The sequence below is a fragment of the Lissotriton vulgaris genome, chromosome 11, assembly GCF_964263255.1.
Source record: "Lissotriton vulgaris chromosome 11, aLisVul1.2, whole genome shotgun sequence".
Taxonomy (NCBI): Eukaryota; Metazoa; Chordata; class Amphibia; order Caudata; family Salamandridae; genus Lissotriton; species Lissotriton vulgaris.
Window position 1 is genome coordinate 544,296,229 of NC_141699.1, and position 20,528 is coordinate 544,316,756.

Consider the following 20,528-nt stretch of genomic DNA (forward strand, 5'->3'; position numbering starts at 1 on the left):
GTGTCCCTGAGTAGTGTGGTGGTGTCCCTGAGACACACAGGTGGGGGGAGGGCAGCCGATCCGGGCTGACTCACCGGCGGACTAAATTTACACTAAATATTAGTGTATTGGGAAGAAAACTGTTTTTATTAATGACTTGTCAAATAAGATAGCATCGTTATTAGGAGCACCGCCAGTGCGGGAGGAACATTCTATTTACAATGAATCGGCTCTACGGCAGGTGTAGTATTGGCAATGAAACGTAGTGTTCCTTGATGCGCGGAGGGGGGTTTTAAGATACTGCAGGAGTCTGCAGGGGGGGCGCCGTGAGCTGGAGGTCTTGCGGGGGTGAGCGAGGGCTGAGGGGAAGGGTTATGACTGAGTCTGGGTAGTTAGAGGGGGAGCTGGGTAGTTTCCTAGGGTTATAGGGCGATGGCATCTGGTGTTTTGAAGGGTCCATGAAGAAACGGCGGAGTTCTGTGGTGGTCGGGATGAGGGGATGTGGCGGACAGTAAGGGGGTCTGCAAGGACCGAAGGAGAGGGCGAGCAGCCCGGGACGAGAGAGCTGCAACGCGAGGATGTGGATGACGGGGGGGGTTGGTGGGAGTCTGCGATGATCAGGAGCGGGGGAGGGGGTCCTGGGGGCTTTGATGTGAGAGATAAATTAGGGGCGGGGTGGACTCTGGCAGGGGAGGGAACATGGCCTGGAGAGAGGCCGAAGGGAAGCCGGATGGGGGCGGGAGTGCAATTAACATGGTGTAAACGGTCCGAATTCAACGTAATGTGGGGGCTCTGTGGTCTCTGTTCCTCACAGGAAATGTGTAGCTTTTAGTTGCTGGAATATAGCAGATAGTGGGTTAAATGGACTTGGGACTGCTCACCTACAGCAGCAAAGTCAGGGAGCAACAGGCTTTCAAAATATGCATCAACACAGTCCAAACTGCTGCCCACAGACTCCCATAGCGCTTGTGGATACAAAACAACAGGAGGGAAGGGCGACATCGCATGTCTGGCCCACGCGCCCCGGGGCAACTGCGTGTCCATGCGTTAAGATATTCCTTACACACACGAGATCCTGCTGCCAATACGATCTTGGGACAAATTGGAGGCCAGTTGGAAGCCGGCGGGAGACGGGGCTGCGGAGGTTCAGTGGCTATGGGGAGGTAGGCAGAGGTTGGTGTGAGATTACAGCGCAGATGCTGGGGGGGACAGTGCAGGGGAGGAGAACAGCTAGGGATTATTGTCACTGTGTCGCATTAAATGGCAATATTCCAAAACGATTAAAAGGAGCTTTTTGGTTTTAAAGTGACGAAAAGTAAATCTTAATGTTCTCATATCCGAAAAACATGAATTACAAAATGAATAGCAGGGCCAGTCTATGAAGTGTTAACAAAGAAAAAAGTAAAGTTTTCAGGTTTTATTTTCCACGGCGGGAGAGCCTGGGGCGGGAATGCGAGCGAGGGGAGGCAGGCAGATTAGGAGGGAAGCCGGATGGGGGCGGGAGAGCCTGGTGGGGGTGTGAATGCGCGAGGGGAGGCAGGCGGATTAGGAGGGAAGCCTGATGGGGGCGGGAGAGCCTGGTGGGGGGCGTGAATGCGAGAACCGAATACTCTGAGCTTTCCAAGTGTTTGTGAAAATATATTCCTAACTAGCTAAAAGCGTCAGAATACGTGCATGGTTATTACGATCTCTATATTCCAATGTGATTGTCATATCGAAAATAGTATAGCTCAGCTGCTCGTGAAAACTTAAAGCTCATTTTGAAATGGGTTCTCACGAGCTGCAGTTACAAATATGATGTCATTTGTTTTTAATTGGTTATTTTTACCGTGTTTTTATAAGGAGCCCTCGGTGGAAAAAAAGTGGTGAAGTCCGTTTTGTATGTTTACAGATGAGCGCTCCGTAATGTTGTGTGCAGCTGTCCCGGCATCCCCTTTGACTGGTGATGGCTGAATCATAGAGTGATGTTAGAGCGGAAACCCGGGTCCCCTGAATCAGAGTTGTTTTAGGATCCACAGTGTTCCGGTCAGACCTAGGCTCTCTCTCTTGAACATGGCGGCAGTGAAACAGCATCAATCGCTGCTTGAAGAACCTCCGCACCTCAATGGAGAGTTGGAACTAGAGGACAAGGATGATGAGGCAGATACCAGACGGCAAGGCTGTGATTGCGTGGAGAGAGGGGAGGTGCTGGTGTGGGAGGGGGAGGAGTGCTGCTAGGGCAAGGCTGTGATTGCGTGGACAGAGAGGGGAGGTGCTGGTGTGGGAGGGGGGAGGTGCTGGTGTGGGAGGAGTGCTGCTAGGGAAAGGCTGTGATTGCGTGGAGAGAGAGGGGAGGTGCTAGTGTGGGAGGGGGGATGTGCTGGTGTGGGAAAGGGCAAGGCTGTGTTTGCGGGGAGAGAGAGGGGAGGTGCTGGTGTGGGAGGGGGGAGTTGCTGGTGTGGGAGGAGTGCTGCTAGGAGAGGAGTGAATGCTCGTGCATGTTTGCTCACGTGATTCACGTGAACTGCAAGAAAACCGCGGCTGAAAGCCCTTTGGTTTGAAGAGAAAATAGCCGACTTGAATTCTCCCCATTTCCCATTCCTGCGGAATGGTAAAGGCGAGACCTAAAAACGGAGTCCTCTGTGCTGCCATTCTGCTCGGGAATGTTCCCAAACATGCAGGTCTGTGTTCCTGTTTATACAGATGGTGCAATCCTTACACGGTTAGGCTGCCGTGTTTTAACATGTTCCCAAAAAGCCCAAAGCTCCAAGGACGCTACTCCACAGGAGACGGTTTCACCAAACCTTTTATTTCACACAGATGCTGACATTTCAAATTAAATCCTTTCCCAACGCGTTTCGAAGCAAACGTGCTCCTTCATCATGGGGGGGGAAGACTGTCAAAACCGGAAACCACACAACTCGAATTTTCCGCTATTTACAAGTGCTCCCAGGTGAGCAGCATGCCGGTAGTTGTAGTGTCTATTGATTCCTCACAGTGAGGTCCGTAATTTGGCAGGTAATTTCACACTTCCTTTTCAAAATATTATTTAAACCCTCCAGTGGGCTTCAGAAATTCAGCATCTGTTTAAAAAACGGAGTCCTCTGTGCAGCCATTCTGCTCGGGAATGTTCCCAAACATGCAGGTCTGTGTTCCTGTTTATACAGATGGTGCAATCCTTACACGGTTAGGCTGCCGTGTTTTAACATGTTCCCAAAAAGCCCAAAGCTCCAAGGACGCTACTCCACAGGAGACGGTTTCACCAAACCTTTTATTTCACACAGATGCTGACATTTCAAATTAAATCCTTTCCCAACGCGTTTCGAAGCAACCCGGAAAATTCGAGTTGTGTGGTTTCCGGTTTTGACAGTCTTCCCCCCCCATGATGAAGGAGCACGTTTGCTTCGAAACGCGTTGGGAAAGGATTTAATTTGAAATGTCAGCATCTGTGTGAAATAAAAGGTTTGGTGAAACCGTCTCCTGTGGAGTAGCGTCCTTGGAGCTTTGGGCTTTTTGGGAACATATATATATATATATATATATATATTACCTACTGGCGGTCGCCAGTAGGTATATATAGTTAGGATTTTTTTGAATAGGGATTTCTGAAAATTCTATGTTGAATAACTTTGGCGTTGATGGACGGAATTGGCTGAAATTTTCAGGAAAATGGCACATTTTGTTTCTGAGCGTCCCCTGAAAGTCTGGGGGGGGGGTTTCGTCAAGCGGGGGCCGAGAAAAAAGGGGGGTCCCAAAACGTGATTTTAACATTGAGTTTTCCATAGGGCGGTTGGACTCACTTTTAGCTCGAACGGCTGAATGGATTTCCACAAAACTTGGCAAAATTGTAGGGACTGGTAGCCCAATGTGCCTTTGCTATGTCTCAAGATATATGCTCCAGTGGTTTTTACGAAAATTAACTTTGAAAAATATCTATTGGGCTACATTGGGCTACTATATATATGTTAGAGCCCAAATGTAGCCCAATGTAGCCCAATGTAGCCCAAAGATGGCCACCAGAGACAAAAAAAAAACAAATGTTGCCCAAATATCAGCCAGATGTAGCCCAGTGACAGAATGTCCCAGAGTGTTCTAAAGAACAACTAGAGCGCTAACAGTCTTACTTATGACAAAAGTATGGCACACCTGAAGTCATCTTGATTGGAATAAAGTGTTAACACTTAAAATATATAATTTGCAAAGGAACAAAATGAGGGGTTTCATTTTGCCATAAAAATGTTATATATATATATATATATATATATATATATATATATATATATCCTACTGGCGGTCGCCAGTAGGTATATATAGTTAGAATTTTCAGAAATCCCTATTCAAAAAAATCCTATGTTGAATAACTTTGGCGTTGATGGACGGAATTGGCTGAAATTTTCAGGAAAATGGCACATTTTGTTTCTGAGGGTCCCCTGAAAGTTTGGGGGGGGGTCTCGTCAAGCGGGGGCCGAGAAAAAAGGGGGGTCCCAAAACGTGTTTTTAACATTGAGTTTTCCATAGGGCGGTTGGACTCACCTTTAGCTCGAACGGCTGAATGGATTTCTATGAAACTTGGCAAAATTGTAGACACTGTTTGCCCGATGTGCCTTTGCTAGGTCTCAAGATATGTGCTCCAGTGGATTTTGAGAAATTAACTTTCAAAAAAATATATATATCTGTGACAGCGTCCTGGTTAGCGCCCCGGTTCGCGTACCAGACGCGTAACGGAACTTGGCGAGGAGAAGCGGATTGGCTCTCCGGTGACTCTCAACATTCTAAACAGTCTGGAGCAGCCGCCATCTTGTCTCTCGGTAGGATCGAGAGACAAGAGGTGGAAATAAACGAAGGGGGAAATGAATGAAAGGGGCAAGGTAGACCCCTCCTGACCCCCTAGGATTGATGTGGGGGCTATTAAAGGGCCCCACGGGGCAAAAAAAAAAATACCTTTTTTTTCGATTTTTCGCGGTGGAAGCGCTACCCGGTACGCGAACCGGGTAGCTCACCGGTAGCGTAACGGGAGTCCGCCATCTTGTGTTTCGGACAAATTTAGTCACAAGATGGAGGATAAACAATGTTGGGAATGGGTATAAGGGGGCACAGGAGACATATCCTGACCCCCTAGGTTTTCTGAGGGTGGCTGAGGAGGCCCATATATGTAAAAAAAAACATTTTTTTTTTCAAATTTTCACACGGTTAGCGCCCGGTCCGCGCACCGGGTAGCGTTCCGGAAAGCGTAACAAGGGGAAAACCAAGGGAAATAGTAAAATAATATTTTAGAGTGCTTTGAGGTAGGGTAGCTCTGAATAGAGCTGTTGTGTTGTGTGGGTGATGTAAGTACCAACATGTAGGTACCAATGAAGAGTCTAAAATTCAATGTACACCGTCTCCTCTGTAGATATTTTGTATGTTCTAATATGGGTTATTTAAATGTAAATGTGATGAAAAGCACTTCATGCTTTAAAGCAATTGTATTTTTGAACTGATTGTTCTTTCCTCTTAGTCCTCCTCTTTGTTTGTTTTTTCCCCACACTCTTCTTCAGCATGATAGTTGATAAATTTGTTCCCTCAAAAAATTTATATACATAAAAAAATTATATTAAATACATATCAAATATATTATTCCTTTAAAAGAAGAATACATTTTACAGCTTTTGATATTTGCTATTAAAAAACCATTGAAATTCACTGAAAAAAACATAGGTTATAGACCATATATAGTTAGGAATTAGCATTTACAAAACCTTGAAAATTCACTGAAAAAAACATAGGTTAGAGACCATATATAGTTAGGAATTAGCATTTACAAAACCTTATTTTACTCACACAAAACCATTGAAATTCGCATATATAGTTAGTTGCACTAACTATATATCGTGCACCCACAATCCACTGCTGATCATGTCACATATTACATCATTCATGACATGGTCAGTGACATCACTGATGACATCACTGATGACATCTCAAATGACATCACTGATGACAACATCCAGTGACTGTATGTTTCTGTAAAGTTAAAATATGTCTTACATATTGAAGAATGAGTGGATGTATAAGTGTCTGGATGAAGGATTTAGTAGGTGCATGACTGACTGTATGAGTGAGTGATTAAATGTGTCTCACTGAGTGCATGGGTTAGTGACTAAGCTGTCTTAATTTGTGCATCATTATGTCTGTTGTTCTGTAAACTGCTGCATGTGTTGATCAGTAGCTATATGAGTAACTATATGAGTTATTGATTGGTTGCCCAAGTATTTGTATGGGAGACTGAGTGTGTGTGTGGGTGGCTGGGAGGTGTATGACTCTGTGCATAGATGTGTGAGCAGTTGATTCACTAGATGTAGTCAAGTCAAGTCAAGTCATAAAATTTGTATAGCGCACTACATACCCAGAGGGTTTCAAGGCGCTTAGGAAGGGGAGGAGGATTATTTGTCAAATATCCACGTTTTAAGCTGCTTTCTGAACGCTAGGTGATTCTGGGTGAGGCGAAGGTAAGCGGGGAGTGAGTTCCATGTTTTGGCGGCCAGGTATGAAAAGGATCTGCCTCCCATGGTGGTCTTGTTGATGCGAGGTACAGTGGCGAAGGCTTGGCTGGAGGAGCGAAGTTGGCGGGAGGGGGTGTAGAAGGACAGTCGGGAGTTGAGGCAATCTGGTCCGATGTCGTAGAGTGATTTGTGTGCGTGGGTAAGCAGTCGGAAAGTGATCCTCTTATTGACGGGTAGCCAGTGGAGGTCTTTAAGGTGACCAGAGATGTGTTCGTTGCGTGGGATGTCCAATATGAGCCTGGCTGAGGCGTTTTGGTTTCGTTGTAGTTCCTTCTGGAGATTGGTGGTGGTACCTGCGTAGAGGGTGTTTCCGTAGTCCAGTCGGCTCGTGACTAGGGCGTGGGTGACTGTTTTCCTTGTTTCGGAGGGGATCCAGCGAAATGTTTTTCTGAGCATGCGAAGAATGTTAAAGCAGGAAGAGGATACGGCGCTGACTTGTCTGTTCATTGAGAGTGAAGAATCCAGGATGACGCCAAGGTTCCGTGCGTGGTCTGTCGGGATGGGTGCTTTTCCGAGGGCTTCCGGCCACCAGGAGTCGTCCCATGCAGAGGGGGATTTACCTAGGATGAGGACTTCTGTTTTGTCTGAGTTCAGTTTCAGACGGCTTTGTTTCATCCAATCGGCGACTTCTTTCATTCCTTCGTGTAGGTTGGTTTTGGCGGTGTTGGGGTCCTTGGTGAGAGACAGGATCAGTTGAGTGTCATCCGCGTAAGAGATGATGTTGAGGTTGTGATGGCGTGCGATGGCCGCGAGTGGGCTCATATATACGTTGAAGAGGGTGGGACTGAGTGAAGATCCTTGAGGTACGCCGCAGATGATTTCAGAGGCATCGGACTTGAATGGTGGGAGGCGGACCCTCTGGGTTCTTCCGGTGAGGAACGAGGTGATCCATTCCAGTGCTTTTCCTTGGATTCCGATGTTTCTGAGGCGCTGTAAAAGGGTGCTGTGGCAGACTGTGTCGAAGGCTGCAGAGAGGTCGAGGAGGATGAGGGCGACTGTGTCTCCATTGTCCAGTAGAGTTCGAATGTCGTCTGTTGCTGCGATGAGGGCGGTCTCAGTGCTGTGTTTGGCTCGGAATCCGGACTGTGAGGAGTCGAGTGAATTGTTGGCTTCGAGGAATGCGGCGAGCTGGTTGTTGACAGCTTTCTCGATGACTTTGGCCGGGAATGGAAGAAGCGAGATGGGGCGGTAGTTTTTGAGTTCGGTGGGGTCTGCTGTTGGTTTCTTCAGAAGGGCGGTGAGTTCAGCGTGTTTCCAGTCTTCAGGGAAGGTGGCGGAGTTGAAGGAGCAGTTGATGACGTCTCGGAGGTGCGGTGCTATGACGGAGTCTGCTTTGTTGAATATGTGGTGGGGACATGGGTCTGTGGGGGATCCAGAGTGGATTGAATTCATTAGGCGGATGGTGTCCTCAGTGGAGACTGTGTTCCAGGCGTTGAGGGTGTTGACGGGGGGAAGATGGTCAGCAGATGGAAGGGTGGGTTGGCTTCCGGGTTGGTTGTCAAAGCTGTTGTGGATGTCAGCAATCTTGTTGTGGAAAAAGGAGGCTAGGGAGTCGCAGAGGGTTTGAGAGGGGGTGATGTCGTTGGAGTTGGCCGAGGGGTTGGAAAATTCCTTGACGATGTTGAAAAGTTCCTTGCTGTTGTGGGCGTTGTTGTCAAGTCGATCCTTGAATGCTGTTTTCTTGGCTTTTCTGATCAGTTGGTGGTGAGTACGGGTGGCGCTTTTGAAGGCGTCCTTGGTGCTGGTGGTTGGGTCTTTTTTCCAGGCCTTTTCCAGGGAGCGGCATAGTTTCTTGGACTTCTTGAGATCATCGTTGAACCATGAGGCCTTCTTGTTGCCAAGTTTGTGTTGACGTTTTTTCAGTGGTGCTAGGGTGTCGGCGGTGTTGGATAACCAAAGGGTGAGGTTGGAGGCGGCTTCGTTGGCGTTAGAGGAGAGGGCTGGGGAGGTTCGAAGGAGCGATGTGGAGATCTGATCCGTGGTGATTTTGTTCCAGTTTCTTTTTAGAGTTGGTTGGATGTGGATGATGGGTTTCGGCTTGTTGTAGGTGAAGTGGACGCAGCTGTGGTCAGTCCAGAGGAGATCCGTAGTGTGGCTGAAGGAGACATGGTTGCTGGAGGTGAAGATGGGGTCGAGAGTGTGACCTGCGATGTGGGTGGGGGAAGTGACCAGTTGTTTAAGTCCGAGGTTGGCGAGGTTGTCTAAGAGAGTTTGGCGGAGTTGCGGTCGTTGATCTTTTCAAGGTGGAAGTTGAGGTCTCCCAGAAGGATGTAATCTTTGGAGGGGAGCGCGTGTGGGGTGATGAAGTCCGTGATGTCTTCACTGAATTTTGCGCGGGGTCCTGGTGGTCTATAGAGGAGGGTGCCTCTGAGTGTTGTTTTGGGTTCGGTGTGGATCTGGAAGTGAAGGTGTTCGGAGTTAGCGAGGTTGGCGTCGGAGCTGGTAGAGATGCGGATGGATTTCTTATGGACGATAGCGATTCCTCCTCCTGTATGGTCGGTGCGGTCCTTGCGTGTGATCTTATAGTCATCAGGGATAGCGATGGCGATGTCAGGGGCGGAGGAAGCGTTCATCCATGTTTCCGTTAGGAAGGCGACGTCCGGAGAGATGGCGTCTAGTAGATTCCAAAGGTCAATGGCGTGCCTGTGGACCGAGCGGGTGTTGAGAAGGATGCATTGTAGGTGGTTGGGGTCGGGAATCTGTGGTGTGGTCGTAGCGGAGATGTTGTCGGTGCCGCTGAATTTGCAGGAGTAGCAGGAGAACGGTCCATGGGTGCGACCAGGAGCGGCTTGGACGCAGTTGGGGGCGCGACCGGGGTTAAGAGCTAGGAGGGTGGCGGCATCGTAGGTAATGCGAGAGGGCTAGGTAGAGCGCGGGGCAGGGGGTATGGCGCTGGGCGCGGTCCAGGCGCGGACGGGCGTAGACGGGCTTACCTTTGGCGCACCTTCGGCGCGGGTTGGGCGCGGACGCTGCGCGTTGACGCTGCGCGCGGGATTAACTGTCATATATGGATGGTGGAGGGGGAGGGGCGAGGGCGTCTCAGCTGGGAGGCGGGGCGGGTCACGAAGGAGGACAACAACAACTAAAATGGCTGCGTAGGGGACAGCGGAGCGGAGCGCTTGGGGCGAAATGCGCTGGTGCAATGGAAATGCTTCCAAACAGTGATAAATGCGCGCTACAAGATAAGCGTTACAAAGCGGCAATCAGGCGCCTCACAAATGAAGTTTCTACGAAGCGGAAGCGAGCGCCCTACAAGTAAAATGTTCACAAAGCGGCAAGCAGGCGCGTTATTAAATAAATTCAAACAAAGCGGCAAGCAGGCGCGATATCAGTTAAATCTTAGCAAAAGCGGCAGGCAGGGCACGCTGCAGGTCTTCAGTAAGGGTAAGAACACACAACGATACCGCAGATCGCCAGGGAGGCAAGGGAGCGACCACTCGGCTGGGGAGCGAAGCGAGTCACAGCGCGTGGAGAGCACGGAGCGCTGTATTAAGGTAGTGGGAGGGCGTCTCAGCTGGGAGGCGGGGCGGGTCACGAAGGAGGACAACAACAACTAAAATGGCTGCGTAGGGGACAGCGGAGCGGAGCGCTTGGGGCGAAATGCGCTGGTGCAATGGAAATGCTTCCAAACAGTGATAAATGCGCGCTACAAGATAAGCGTTACAAAGCGGCAATCAGGCGCCTCACAAATGAAGTTTCTACGAAGCGGAAGCGAGCGCCCTACAAGTAAAATGTTCACAAAGCGGCAAGCAGGCGCGTTATTAAATAAATTCAAACAAAGCGGCAAGCAGGCGCGATATCAGTTAAATCTTAGCAAAAGCGGCAGGCAGGGCACGCTGCAGGTCTTCAGTAAGGGTAAGAACACACAACGATACCGCAGATCGCCAGGGAGGCAAGGGAGCGACCACTCTGCTGGGGAGCGAAGCGAGTCACAGCGCGTGGAGAGCACGGAGCGCTGTATTAAGGTAGTGGGAGGGCGTCTCAGCTGGGAGGCGGGGCGGGTCACGAAGGAGGACAACAACAACTAAAATGGCTGCGTAGGGGACAGCGGAGCGGAGCGCTTGGGGCGAAATGCGCTGGTGCAATGGAAATGCTTCCAAACAGTGATAAATGCGCGCTACAAGATAAGCGTTACAAAGCGGCAATCAGGCGCCTCACAAATGAAGTTTCTACGAAGCGGAAGCGAGCGCCCTACAAGTAAAATGTTCACAAAGCGGTTCAAAAGTGCATGTGGAAACAGCTGTATGGGCGGTTGACTGTGTGCATGAGTGTATTGGAGAGTGAATGGATATCTCAGTGCTACATGTCAAAGTAAGTACATATGTAAAACACAGTACATGTGAGAGTTGACATATATAAATAACTGTGCATAAGAGCCAGTGAATGTGTGAGTGGCTGTATGGATCATTGTGAACTTGTATCAGGGATTGTATAAGAGAGTAAATATGTGTTAGTATATGTTTGAATAAGTAAGGTGTGTATAACTGTATAGTTGAGGAAATGGAGGTTCGATTGATTCTTTGCATGACTGACTAGGTGTGTGAGTAACTCCATGGATGAGTGACAGTCTGTGAGTGTCTGTTTACACTGAGTGTATCTAAGGTTATATTAGAGTCTGAAGAGGTTCATCGTATTATCACATGAATGATGTCATCAGTGATGTGATCAGTAATGTCAAATGAGATGTCATCAGTGATGTCATCAGTGATGTCATTTGAGATGTCATCAGTGATGTCATCAGTGATGTCACTGACCATGTCATGAATGATGTAATATGTGACATGATCAGCAGTGGATTGCGGGTGCGCGGTATATAGTTAGTGCAACTAACTATATATGCGAATTTCAATGGTTGTGTGTGAGTAAAATAAGGTTTTGTAAATGCTAATTCCTAACTATATATGGTCTATAACCTATGGTTTTTTCAGTGAATATATATATATATATACATATATATATATATATATATTCTGCAAGTGGTGGAGAGAGGAGCATTGCTGTCTCTTGCATTTATCTCATGTTATTTTGAAGGAAGAGTTGTGGAAGGCAGCGGCGGAAGGCTCAGTCCCCTTGGCCAGCCACCGATGTTTACTTTACAGTGTTGTCCGTTGTAGACGTGTGTAAGTTTGTTGCCACTTCACGGACGGGGAGATAAGTTGTCAGACTGCGAGGGCCCGCCAGCCTATAAGAGACAGACTGCTGATGGCGAGGGCGGCTCGGTGCTGAGCTGTGTTTTACCTTAGGCCGCTTGTCTATGGGCCTCACTCATCTGCTCCATTTCTCACGTGCACCCTGAATATTGTACACTGCACAGAGCTCTCGCAAGCCTATGATACAATGCTTGATAGTATGCAATTGATCTGTGGGGTTGACGGAAGTGGGGCCGGGAACAACCTGGGGGGTCCGGGTCCTAATGAAAACTACCACCAGTGTTTCTCTGTTACACCTGCAAATGTCGGTTTTTCAACTGCGCTGGAGGGAAAGCAGAATCCAAACCAGTTTGGAGGCAACAATTAATCACAGAAAGGCATTCAAACGAGAGGCAATAAACAACGACATTTCCCCAATGTGTCGAGAACAACACATGATGTGGCATGTCTTTACAAAAGCCATGGTTATTATCAATAAAAAGTCACAACCAGAGGCGAGGTGGAAAGAAAGGCGGAAAAACAAGCACCACCCGGTGACCTCAGTCGCACTTTCACTGTAAACCGACAAAAGCAGAGGCTAGAGTAATATTTATGTGAGGGAAGAAGACACACGCCAAACACACGATAATCAAAAATAGAATGGACACTGGTATCTACAAAACCTTTGGTTTGTATTCGAAAACCCTCATAGACATCCTGGTTTTATCGTTGCGGTGTATCTTTTATCCGCCCCCTCAGGAGTCATGGCGTATTCATAGGGTAGTCGAGTAACGTGCTGGATGCCTGCCTCACCCGAGGCTACCTCCGGTACAGGTAGAAGTGTCCAGAGATAGTGGAAAAGGATTAAAATGGGATAAAAATAGTGTCTCACCTAAGAATTTATTTATTAGAAAAAAGAGGGGTAGGCACTATTGATAAAGGAAAGTGCGATATGATGGTAATCGTGTTACTGGATTACCGCATGTCTTAAAAAATGTGTCAACATGTTTCAGCTCTCTCGGCCCAGCCGGGTCTACGGAGCTTTCGTCAGGACAAAACACAAACGAAAAAAGGATAGAAAGTTAATAACTCACACCACTTGTGTAGTTTTGATGATAAGTATGGTCAACTCATACTTAGATTCCCTGTGCTGTGGAAACAAAAGCCAACAATATCCATTATATATGTGGCTCCAAACGTGAGGTGAGCAAGCAGACATGTCAAAATTACATGTGGAGCACAATACTCCTCATCAGGAGCGTACGCCATGCTAGTGGCATTAATACCGTATCGAGAAAGGAAAGGATTAAAAACAATGTCTAATACAGGAAGTACATTCAGGATTGCAACGTGTGCGATGTTATTTTTATAAAGGACACACTGAAGTAGGAAGTCTGCGTTTGTAGAACTCATAGTGGACGGGATATTTAACCCTCAGTCTAGTGACCTGTGTACAAAACAATGGGTAACCACCAGATGACGAATCCCACTAATCAGCACCAAGCCCAGCCTTTTTTAGGAAGAGGCCAAAATCAATCCCGGGGCAGAAAGAAAAACCTCAGATGGCAGGATCAACAGCTCAGCGTGCAGAAACGGAGCATGGCTTTAGCCCAACCGAGCACGAGCAAAAAGACTCACTAGTAGTGAACCTAACGAATACAATCCTGTCGACTGACCAGCTGACTGTCCTAAACAAAGGACTAGGGTTTGTACCCACTCCACCATTAGATCGTTTCAAACTCAAATGTGAAGTTTCTGAATTTTGTAGAACTCTCAAACTCAAGGCATTTTTCAACGATTCCATTACCCAACCTACAGAGGGTGACACTACTCTGAGAAGGAAATCTAAATTCTGTCCTCCTACCACTGCTGTACCCATCGAAATTCAAACCTTTGAGCAGGCAGTCATGAAAGGGATTGACAAACTAATCCAGTAACACAATTACCATCAAATCGCACTTTCCTTTATCAATAGTGCCTACCCCTCTTTTTTCTAATAAATAAATTCTTAGGTGAGACACTATTATAAATCCCATTTTAATCCTTTTCCACTATCTCTGGACACTTCTACCTGTACCGGAGGTAGCCTCGGGTGAGGCAGGCATCCAGCACGTTACTCGACTACCCTATGAATACGCCATGATTCCTGAGGGGGCGGATAAAAGATACACCGCAACCATAAAACCAGGATGTCTATGAGGGTTTTCGAATACAAACCAAAGGTTTTGTAGATACCAGTGTCCATTCAATTTTTGATTATCGCGTATCTGTCCAGGGGAACTGAATGGACCTCTAATCCTCTTCCCTCCACTTTGATATAAAACACGCCAAACACACACACAAATTGCGCTTGGCAACAAGTGGGCACAGGTTACACAGAAAACAGACATACAAAAAAGAAAACTAACAAAAAAGCCCACAAACTGATCACCAATCGAAGCCGTCACACGCAGAACGAGTGCCTTGAAGACCCAAGAAGCGCTATTACTGCAGATTACAAAACTTTATATAATTAGTATTCACTTATGAGCAGAGGTAATTACTGGGGACTGAGGCATGACAAGGTCTTATTTGGACTCTTACAACAATCCACTGAGCAAATGATCGCGTTTCGAGACAGTAATTATGGAGTGTGGGTGGTAGCAAGGCAGGAGAACCGTTCATGAGGAGCTAGTTGTGTTTTCCCCGATGTTTATGGGACTACTGGGGTCCCTGAAGAGCGGCATTAAAGCAGATGCCCAATGTCACACGGATCGTCGGCCGGGCCGGAAGACAGAGCAGAGATTTGATGCTATGTAGATGCTTGCAGTTCTGGGCATGGTCCAGACCCTCCACCAAGCAGGTAACTGGTAGATACGTCACAGAAACACACTCACAATAATACATGCTGTCGACATTCACACAATGTATTATACTATAAGGTTATTAGCTGTACGCAATGGACGGGACAGTGCAATGCATACCGCCCTGGCACAGACGTGACACCAAACACAGACCGCAGGTGCAAGCAGCACACGCTTCTCTTACAACCGCTACGCACCCCTCCACCCTCTGCCTGGGCTTGTATCACTTAATCAGAAGCGGACGCCATTGCGCGAATAAAGAAAAAAGTGCTTACCGACTAGTTAAAGGAGACCGTGTAACGCCGCAAGTAAAAGATCCAGTCGGATGGGCCGTCCAAAAAGGAGACAGCAAAACACACAAGATGATGGACAGAATGTTGCACAATGGCAAAACATTCACCCCCAGTCACAGATCTGGGTTTAATCCTTCATTATTTTTCTCACCAAGCCACCCCAGTTCAGACATGGCCATATGCAAATCAGTCTTGGCCCTGTGCCTCATGGGAACAGTCCAGCCCGAACTGCCAAGCCATATCTTCCCTGGACCGGAATCAAGCATCCTAGGACCGGTTTCTGGCTATCAACCGTCTTTAGCCAGGATAGCTTGACTCCAGTGGCGTAGTGAGCACAGAACCCACGTCTGGGCATACCCTTCCCACATAGGGTGAACAGCAAAACGCACAAGATGATGGACGGAATGTTGCACAATGGCAAAACATTCACCCCCAGTCACAGATCTGGGTTTAATCCGTCATTATTTTGCTCACCAAGCCACCCCAGGCTGATGAGGGCTGAAAGCCCGAAACCGGTCCATGGATGCTTGTTTCCAGTCCAGGGAGGACCTGGCTTGGCAGTTCGGGCTGGACTGTTCCCATGGGGCACAGGGTCAAGATTGATTTGCATATGGCTGGGTTCAAACTGGAATGGCATGGTGAGCAAAAAAACGATGGATTTAGGCCCAGATCTCTATACTGGGGTGAATGTATGACATTGTTCTGCATTCTGTCCATCACCTGTTGTTTTTGCATTTGTCACCCCGAGTGGGACGGGTATGCTCAGACGTGAGTCCCGTGACAGGGCGGTAACAAAGAAGCCTCCATTTCAATCGAGGCCAGCGTTTACCATAAACGATGAAACCAGCCAATAAGAATGATGGGCGGGGCTTTAACTCCACTTCTGAAATATCCTCGATTACAATAAGCCTCGCATAGCAAGCATCACAAACGCGCTGCAACGCAGGTCTGGGAGACTTTAAAACCGTGACAAAGAAGCCTCTTGTTTTTCACATGAGTCACAACAGATTGTATGAAAACTGTTGAGGCAGACAGTATTTAAAGGAGTACGTTTTGACTTGTGTAGAGAGTGTAGAGTAAAGACCCTGCAAATATCCCAAAATGCATGTATGTTAACAACACAGCTATGAGGTAAGTGACAGATATCGGAAATGTTCCAACTGAACTAAGACAAAGAAGTAAAAAAACTAATTAACCCAGCAAATCTTCCTCTAGAACAGGGGTGTCCAGTAGGAGTCCAAGAGGGCTGTTGCCAAGTCGGATTTTATGATAGCTACTGACTGTGTACATCTATCTTATGTGGATATTCTGGAAATTTCGCAGGGACCGAGCTTCATGGTTCTCTAGGACCCCCCTGCATTATAAGGCCACAATAGTAAACCAGGAACATGACAAGTCAAAAATGGTCAGAACACCAGTAGCCACTTGAGACAGCAAGCACAAAAGTGCAGGGCTGCAGCAAACCGACAAACAACTTCGCAGTTTCCAGGAGACCCCTGTTTAAAAGCGATTGCTCATAACACAAAAGAGCAACGGAAACTAATAAAGGCTTGCATGCAACAAGGGAGAAGTCATCCTATAAGCCACAATGTTAAAGCCAAAAATACAGTACACTAAGAAACTAGTAATTAGGGAAGCTTAACTTCCTCCTGACATCCAGACAACTGGCAAACACACAGGTTTCCTCTGTGTATTTCTTGTCTTTGATAAGGCCTGCTGCAGGAACAGAGCGGCTGAAACTCCTTTCACGCTGTCTCAGGTAAGCATGAGCGAATTTTGCGGATCTCGCGTTCGCGAATTTTGCGGATTTGCGGATTCGCAATCCGCAAAATCCGCGAATTCCCGCGAATTTGCGGATTTTTTTTTTTTTTGTGTTCGCTCGTGTTTCTGCCAGTTCGCGAGGGTTTTGTACACTTTCGCAAATTGCGAACTTACCTGTCGGGTCGCAAGTTTCGCGAACTTGTTGTTTCTACGTGTCCAGCCTGTTTGGGACACTCTTCTTCATCACTGCCACTCTCTGTCACCACTGCCACTCTCTGACTACTCATGCCACCCTCTGGCCCACCCATGCCACCCTCTGTTTCATCACCACACCCTCTGGTTGTCCAGTGTACATTATTTTCGGCAAAGCAAAGCACACCTTCCCTGCCTCAAGTGACCTGAATTAATTTGGGGCTGATTCATGTGTCACAGAATATTTTTTTAGCTGGCACCTGCTTCCTTAGTGCGCCCTGATTAGTGATCTTTTGCACTTGCTAAGTGCTTTCATTGTTGCAAAATTAGTTACAACACCTGCCCTGCCCCAACTGACAATAATGAATTAGGGGCTGATTAATGGATTTTAACTTCCAGCCTGGCTCCTGCTTGTCTCCCTTAGCTGTAATTCAGGACCTTTGTGGCATATGTGTAACTATTCTGAGGTTCAGAGCAGGGTCACATAATAGTTTCAACTGGCAACTGAACTCTGGAGGGGCCCCTCAGGAAGCACTCCAGGAAATGGCTACTAATGATGAGCCTGAACTTTTGAACCTGGTAAGTAGTTACTTTCAGTTTTGCTAAGATCGTATTTCTGCAATTTTGCACTTATTCGCGGGGCGCGAACTCACGCGAACAGTGCGAGCAGTGCGAGCAAAATCCGCTGCTCACGGATTTGCGGATTTTGCGGGAAATTCGCAAATCTCGCGGATTGCGGATTTCCCGAAAATCCGCAAAATCCGCGAGCGGAACGGATTTTCCGCCCACGCCTAGTCTCAGGGCACTGGAGAGCCACTAAACACAGGACAGGGGCCTGGAACCAGAAGCAATGCCCTGTGGGTAGTGAGGGCAGATGAACAGACACAACCACACCCCGCAAGGACTCCAGGCAACCAAACCGGGTAGCAGGCTGAAGAAATGACCCTTCTTTCATTAGTTGTGGATAGTTTATTATAAGTTATACCGTACAAAAGCCTCATCCACCCACTTGCATTTGGTGTCTGCGTCAACTGACATATGTGAAACCCAGAGCCCCAACCAACCTTCCAAGGCCCTTCAACCTTCCGCACTCTACGTTCCTTTCCCCAGATCCCACAGACATTGCAAGATACCACAACTTCCTTCTTTTGTAATGAAATGTATAACAGATTTTACATTTACAAAAAGAACTACTAACACTAATCATACAAATACTAAAGTTACTGGATTTACAGTAAACTGGCCAGCAGGTCACTCAGCCTGGTGTCAACAGTAGATCTCTGCCTACATATCATCACATCACCTTATTCCATATCATCCCTCAGATACTGAGGTTATTTTACCACCCGACTACTTTGGCGAAGGCACCGACCTTCATCTTTTTGTGTATCCTTATTCTCACAAGGTTTCCTTGTGTATTGTGTGCCTGTTTTCTCATGGGCCTTCCTTGTCTGTCCCTCACTCCTATCCTACCTATGTTTCACCAACTCATTTTCCTACTCACATTCCATATCCCATTGTCCTCTAACTTCACCACATTTTTAAATAATGTAATCACCCTCTGTGGTGCCTCAAACTTTGATGCTCTGTGCAATCCCAGTGGTACCCCTATTCTGACCCAATCATCCACAGCTACTACGGTCTGTCTCACCGGTTGCCTGGTATCATACGGCTCTTTTCTCCAAAGCATCTTCTCCTGCTGTTTCTCTCTCTCCACTCATTTTCCACATTTAGCTTCCTTTACTTCAGGTGCCCAATTCATGTCAGACACATCAGCGAGTTAGGTTGTCTTACTCTTAACAGTTCACACAGGACCCTCCCCGCTACTGAAAGTGGAGAGAGTCCGCATATTTCAACTCTAGACTGAATTTTCTACCTCCAGACTCTTGCATCATTTTTGGCTATTTGTATTGTCGCTTTCAGCACTTTATTAAATATCTCTACAATTCCATTGGATCCTGGGTGATAAAGGACACATTTCTTATCCTGGATCCCTCTTTGTGACAAGAACATTTCCATTTCGAAAAAGCCTAGTTATACCACATTATCCGTTGGCACGGATACCGGAATGCCCTCCCTCACAAACACATCCTTCAGGAACCTGACCACATTCTTTTTTTCTACTCCCTGGTAATCCATATCTCCGGCTATCTTGAAACTAACTCAGTTAGCACCAAGACTTAGCACTGCCCTGTCTTATTAGTTACAGGTCATAGGATATCTAATGCCACTTGTTCCCAAGGCCTTTCTGGTTGTGTCTTTACCACCATGAGTTGTGTCCTTGTTTTACAAATTTAATAGCTATTTTTACAGTCCAGACAATCCCTGCTAGCCCTCCCCACCCGTTTGTCTAAAAACCAAGCCACCAAAAACTCAGTCTGATCCTCTCTGTGGTGTGGCAAGTCAACTAATTTACTCCTTTCAGTTGTCAGGGGAATTCGTTTTGCGCCCCTCCAAAACAACCCGTAATGTACAGACAATTCATTTCTGACCTCCCAAAATTTTAGGCATTCTGTTGTCAAGTTTTTCAATTCACTCCAATCAATTTAGTTAGTTGATTCAACTCCACATTCTTTACTAGCTGATCCTTCCAAACTTTTTCAGTTAGAATTCCAACAGTGACCTCACTTACCTAACAATCATTCAAGTCCTACTAACCCTCCTCACTATTTCACCTCTTCATTCTCTTTTTCTTTTACCTCGACCAATCTTCATAAGCAATCTACCACTAGGCTTTCTACTTCAGGAATGTAATCTACCCTGATATCAAACTCCTGTAGGGATACCACCCATTTCTAAATCCTACTTCAGATGGCATCTAAACCTTTCTTTTCAAAGATCTATTTAAGTGGTTTGTGGTCTGACCTCATTACAAAATTGTTACCCCACAAAAATGTCTTTAATTTCCGGATAACCCAAAAGATGCAGAGAGCCTCCCTTTCTATCACTGACTATCGGCGTTCCAGGCACTTCAGACTCCTGTATATAAACATACTGTTTTTTTCATTACCACACATACCCCCACTAATTTAAACTTGCATATTCTATGACCATCCAACGTTACTTAGCGGGAGGGAAGGGAGGTTGGGAAATTGTTTTACTCCTTCTATTAATGTTATTTTTTCCCTTCTATATATACCCTAGGTCACAACACCAAGTGGCTGGTATCCATTGCAATTGTATAGATCATACTTCTACCACAAAAATGTGACATGCCATTATGATGTAGGAGCACCTCAGAATATGCTTATTGGAAATGCAATAAAGTTTGTATTAAAAACAAAATAGTTGTATATCAACAAGCTCACAACAGCATGCTTGATAATAAACAACACACACACACACAATACACTTAGAGCTGCACACAATAAGGCAGAGCTGTGCATTAGCAACCAGTAGTTGGATATGCACACAACCTTCCACAAGGTAACAGCAGAACATTGAAACACACAAAAGGTGATGAGAGGCTGCTTGCAATAAGTCTAACCACTGGCAATAGCTCTGGGTAGCTGGACTGTTCCTATTGGTGCAGGGTCAAGAGTGATTTGCATATAGCCGGGTCTAATCTGAGGTGACATGGTGGGCAAATGAACAATGGGTTGAAATGCTACCCCGAGCGATTGCCAGTGGTTTATTTTATTTTGAAGGTCTTATATAGCGCGAACAAGATCCTTGCGGATATCAGAGCGCTTTACATTCAATCAGGGTGGGTATACAAATAAATAAATGTAGGTACAACAAAAATACAAAATACATAGTGCAGGATACAGGAACAACATAAACCTTTGCGTTAGGTCGCGGTCAGCGTGC

At 46.8% G+C, this 20,528-nt stretch overlaps 1 protein-coding gene across 1 annotated transcript in view; it reads right to left on the minus strand.

Annotated features, from left to right (window-relative positions):
• The window catches only part of LOC147683120 (inositol polyphosphate-5-phosphatase A-like), a 419,584-nt gene that overhangs the window by 323,814 nt on the left and 75,242 nt on the right, over positions 1-20,528 (minus strand). The window lies entirely within an intron of this gene.